Here is a 6,194-nt window from a genome sequence, read left to right on the forward strand (position 1 = left end):
TTATTTCTTTTCTGCCTAACCAACAATGAATGGTTCCACAAAAGCCCACTTCGATTTGCACGCTAAGCGTATTTCTGTTATTGTGTAGACAAAACACAATAAGTGGGCTCCACTACTTATTAAGATGTTTGAAAACATTCAAGCGAAAAATTCTAGGGGGCCGAAGTTCATTTCAGAGACAAATTTTTTTGACATTTACTGTTTGTTATTAAACAATTGTTGTCATTAGAAATTACTCATAAAAGTTATTTATCATGGAAATTTTTTTTAAGGTCTTTCGACGCAGACAAATCGGGTTGATTTTGGGGTTGTTACTCAATGCCTAACACAATTTGGGACTAACTTGCTGCTGAAGATAAATGTAGAATTAGGCTGCTCAAATAAAATTGTAAGTTATGTTAAATATTATGAGATTTTGTTTTGATAATTTTCAAATTGTGTATTTATCTTCTGACCCTTACATATATCTTTTTTCTAGCTAGGTGGCTTAAATTCTCTCTTAGCCTTTAAAGAGACTCTGTCTATCCCAATGGCATCCAAGGTTACAACCATAATATCTTGTATGGATGTGTCACAGGGCTCACCTAGCAAGTCTGATATCCCATCCATTGTTACGGTAAAGTACTATCAATCTCTTGTTTGATTGATTCTCTTTCTTTCTAATTATTGCAACCTGCTTCTGTGTTTTCATTTTCTCTACGTGAGCTTTTAATTCATTTCTATGTCAGCTCAAAAAAAACAATTCAACAAAATTATATTTTCAAGTACATTGCAAGTTGTAAAATGCATTATTTTCCTTTTGAAAATTTGAATTTTCTTCTCACTTTTCCATACATTATTTAATACTTCCTCTTTGTTCAAATTTTGGATTGACCCTTACATCTTTATAAAATATCATTTCTTTAATACAAATGTGAGTATGAAAAATTTTGTAATACAATCTCTCGTCAATCCATAACATTCAAGACACTAACATTACTTTCAAAATCACACAACTCGTGCATTACACGAGCCAAAAACTAGTATTAGGGATAAAGCCCCACTTCACATTGCCATGCATCTTGCTCATATCTGACCTCATAGTCATAAACCCAAGCTTCCCATTAATCCATCTTTTAAGAAATGCATCTGTTATATCCAAAAATTACGTGGCATACGAATGATGGAGGGGTCCTACAATGGTCGACGGGACATCACCTAGTTTACAATTCATATTTCAAGTCCGACCTGCATATAAATAATACGACTCAAATTTCGAGGATGTTGTTATACATATTTCATATTAGGCCTCATTAGACTTGGCCCATTCCTTGAACCTGTTTGGCCCACCTCAATTTCTATATATTTGGGTTCACTTCGCAACATAAGATACGTTTAAAAGCCCGAACCAAACCCCCTCTCCCGTCTGGACACTCTTTATTTTCTTTTTGTCCGACCGTTGACTTGATCGTCGGAGTGCGAACGGTCGCCAGACATTTTTTATAGACGGCCTTTGCATCCTAACGGGGTGTTCCGTACGTAGGTTTGGAGGGGACAATGTCGGGATTCTGTTGGCACATTTTTTTAGGTCAACTGATTGGCGCGGTATGTGGAAAACGGTACTAGCCATGTTATACCATGTACAAAAAGATCACCAAAAATTTCCATTTTTCCGATTAGTTTCTCTACCGAAAAAAGAGGCATTTTCTGGGCAGATTGTTCTACCAAAAATCATGAGGTTAGCCAGGAAAATTTTGAAGAAAAACACTACTGAAATGGGAATTTTTGAACTAAAAAACCAGCTGCCAAAAGGATATTGGAACATTCACTATCAAATCCCTTTCCCACCACTCACAATTATAAAAACCAAACATTCTCAAAAACCCACCTTGTTAATGTGCAAAATCATCCTACAGAATCTTCTCTCAAAATTTCAAAAGTCAAGTTTCTTTTTTTTTTTTTTTCAACAAGAGGACTCACTTTGTTAAGAGTTCTCAATGTACAATACGGTGGATGCGAACTCTTCGGCCATGATGTAGCTTCAAGGTACTATCAACAAAATCACCTGCAGCCTCCGTTTATGATCGTTGAGGCAGCCGACTATAGCAGTCGGCCGATAGCAGTACAACAGGTGACTGGAAATGAGGCGAAATTATCTTCACGAGGCTTGGAAATTTTCAATTTTGACTTAGAGCCCGGGATGGAGAATGGGTTTTATTATAATGTCTAAAGTGGAGGCCTTCGGCGAGGTTCACGAGGACAAACATCTGGTAAAGGCCGCAATCCTCATCATTCAAGAAGCAATACCAACACTGGTCCATGGATCTTTCACGCTATTAAACTTTGATGGAGACATGAACGTTATAGTGGCGTGTTCGGATAGAGACGGGTCATTCATTTCTACTTTTGGCAGGCAATTTTTGTTGGCATGAAAACAGGTTACTCATTCTTATGTCCTTTTTTGGCTGAACTTTCTCTCCATGTTTTGACTTTTTCACAAGCCATTTAATGTTTCTCTTATTGGGCCAGGTTATTCCATTGAATCACTGAATATTCCTCTTAAATTGTGGCCCAATGAGTTAAAGAAGTTGAAAGGGCTTGAAGATCTCTTTTGGGCTTTGTTTTTGGATTATGCCAGTTGGACAGCAAAAATTTATTTTTCTTGAACTTCACAACTCCTCGTCTAGGCTCCAGTATTTGGGACCATAAGATCAGTATATTGGCGGTTTACTAGCATGGGTTCCTTTTTATTGGGCCGTCTCTTAAACACAAGTCTTACTGGGCCTAAGGTTTTTTTGTTCAATTTGGGGTGCCACACTTAATACCATTTAGATTTATAAACCTTGATTGACCCACTTGCTATTTGACCCAATTAGAATTTAATTGGGCTTAACAGTATACTTTTCTCATTTTAATCCCAAACCTAGAGAGTGGGCTGCTTAATAAATTGGTAAAAATAGATTTTGGGTAATGCAAAGGGCCTGTCACTTGAGTTAATTACCATATGGGCCTCTTGTACCTTTGGGCCTGAATTATGTCTCATCTCTATTGGGCTACAAAAGATAATATACAACTCGGTTTCTATGAATTTGAAATTAAATTGGATCAAGCATTGTCCATCATTCGAAAATAGTTAAATTGGGTTGTTAACCTGCTTGAGAAAGTTATGTTACTAATTGTTCAAATTCCTTAAAAGAAGATTTTGGTATTCTTTTGTGATTCTTGCACTATATTGTAAAAATTGAGCGCGATGATTTCCTAGTTTTGTATGGACACAAGCTATTAAGGAAATTAAGAATTATGACCATGCTCACCGAGTGTTCAACAAAATATGTAGCTTGGTTCTCTCTTATTTAAAACCTCCATTGATCATGCTAAACGGTCGAGGCGAGTCCTAGCTCGTGTAATTTTTGTTTATTGAAGGCGAGCCCTAACTTATGGATTTCTCATTATTTGATGCGGAATTTTATAAGTCCTCGTTCCTTGAATAAAGGAAGAGCCGATATCTCGAAGTTCTCATTCCTTGAATAAAGGATGAGGTGGTACCTTGAATCCCTTGTTCCTTAAATAAAGGAAGAGGGGGTACCTTAAATTCCTCGTTCCTTGAATAAAGGAAGAGGCTAATCGTCAAATGTGTTTGCACTTGCAAAAGGAGCATTTTCTGACTTCGTGAGATGTTTATTCCTCGCCCCTCACTATCGTCGAGCCTAGCTGTAAGACCTCGTCTATCCGAGGCCGCTTATAAGACTTCGATAGTTTGAGATTAGCGGGATGTTTATTTCCCGTCTCGCCAGATGTTTATTCCTGGCTTCGCGAGATGTTTGATCCTTGCCCCTCACTATCGTCGAGCTAGCTGTAAGACCTCGTCTATCCGAGGCCGTTTATAATACTTCCATAGTTTTAGATTAGCAGGATGTTTATTCTCCATCTCGCCAGATGTTTATTCCTGGTTTCGCGAGATGTTTGATCCTCGTCTCTCACTATCGTTGAGTCTAGCTGTAAGACCTCGTCTATCTGAAGTCGCTTATAAGACTCCAATAGTCTGAGATTAGCGGAATGTTTATTACCCACCTCGTCAAATGTTTATTCATGGCTTCGCGAGATGTTTGATCCTCGTCCTTCACTATCGTCGAGTCTAGCTGTAAGACCTCGTCTATCCGAGGCTGCTTATAAGACTCCAATAGTTTGAGATTAACATGATGTTTATTTTTTACCTCGCTAGATGTTTATTCCTAGCTTCGCGAGATGTTTGATCCTCACCCCTCACTATCGTCGAGCCTAGCTATAAGACCTCGTCTATCCGAAGCCGCTTATAAGACTCCGATAATTTGAGATTAGTGGGATGTTTATCCTCCACCTCGTTAAATACTTATCCCTAACTTCGCGAGATGCTTATTCCTCGCTTGCCACTATCGTCGAGCTTAGCTGTAAGACCTCATTTGTCCGAGACCACTTATAAAACTCCAATAGTTGAGAGTTATTCGCGGGATCTCTATTCCCCGCATTGCCAAACGTGTTCGTCCTTGAAGAACGAGCCTTTTACTGGCTTAGCGAGATGTGTATTCCTCGCCCCTCACTATTTTCGAGCTTAGCTCTAAGTCCTCGTCCATCTGAGGCCAGCTTATAAAGCTCCGATCGTTCGATACTTACTCGTGGGATGTTTATCCTCGCCTCGTTAGATGCTTATCCCTGGCTTCGTGAGATGCTTAATCCTCGCTTTTCATTATCGTCGAGCTTAGCTATAAGACCTCATATGTCCGATGCCACTTATAAGACTCCGATAATTTGAGTGTTACTCGTGGGATGTTTATTCGCTGCCTCGCCAGATGTTTATTCCTAGCTTCACGAGATATTTATTCCTCACTTCTCACTATCGTCGAGCTTAGCTGTAAGACCTCATTTGTCAGAGGCCACTTATAAGACTCCGATAGTTTGAAAGTTATTCGCGGGATCTCTATTCCCCACATCGCTAGACGTGTTCGCCTTTGAAAAAAGGAGCCTTTCCAGGCTTTGCGAGATGTGTATTCCTCATCCCTCACTATTGTCGAGCTTAGCTCTAAGTCCTCACCCATCTGAGGCCAGCCTATTAAGCTATCCTCGACAGTTATTCGCAGGTTGCCTATTCCCCGCCTCGTCAGATGCTTATCCCTAACTCAACGAGATTATTCATCGCCTCGTTATTGTCGAGCTTAGTTCTAAGTCCTCGTCTATCCGAGGTCAGCTTATAAGACTCCGATAGTTCGACAGTACGCTAGATACCTTTTTCTGGCTATGCAAGATGTTTATTTCTCAAGTCTCATCGAGCCTGGCGTAAGACCTCATCATTTCGAGCCCTCTTATAAGACTCCAATAATTTGAGAGTTGATTTCTCTATGGCGAGCCCATAGTATCTCCAAGTTATATTTATATAATAAGCTCATATACTGCAAATTGGTTAATCTTTTCTATGGCGAGCCCATAAGCCTCCTCTCTTTGGAGCATCTCTTCACGGCATCACTTCGTCTAGTAGGATCGTCTCTCTACACGGCATCGCCTCATCCAGCAGACTCGCCTCTTTTCACTGTATCGCCTCGTAAAGCAGGCTCACCTCTAAATGACATCGCCTCATACAACAGGCTCGCCTCTCTTCACGGCATCATCTCGTCCGCAGGCTCGCCTCTCTTCACGGTATCGCCTTGTTCAGTAGACTCATATCTATACGGCATTGCCTCTTCCAACAGGCTCGCTTCTCTCACGACATCGCCTCGTCCAGCAGGCTCGCCTTTTTTCATGGCATCGCCTCGCAAAGCAGGCTCGCCTCTCTTCAAGGCATCACTTCGTCCAGTAGGCTCGCCTCTCTCACGGCACCGCCTCGTCCGCAGGCTCACCTCTTTTCACGACATTGCCTTGTCCAGTAGGCTCGCCTCTCTCCCGGCAACGCCTCGTATAACAAGCTCACCTCTTTTCACAGCATCGCCTCGTATAACAGACTCGCCTCTTTTCAAGACATCGCCTTATTCAGCAGGCTCGCCTCTATGCGGCATCGCCTCGTACAGCAGGCTCGCCTCTACACGGCATCACCTCTTACAACAGGTTCGCCTCTCTCACGGCATCACCTCGTCCAGCAGGCTAGCCTCTTTTCACGGCATCGCCTCATCCAACAAGCTCGCCTCTCTTCACGGCATCGGCTCATCCAGCAGGCTCGCCTCTACATGACATTATCTCGTACAGCAAGC

This window comes from Olea europaea, unplaced genomic scaffold (genome assembly GCF_002742605.1).
Source record: "Olea europaea var. sylvestris unplaced genomic scaffold, O_europaea_v1 scaffold1031, whole genome shotgun sequence".
NCBI lineage: Eukaryota > Viridiplantae > Streptophyta > Magnoliopsida > Lamiales > Oleaceae > Olea > Olea europaea.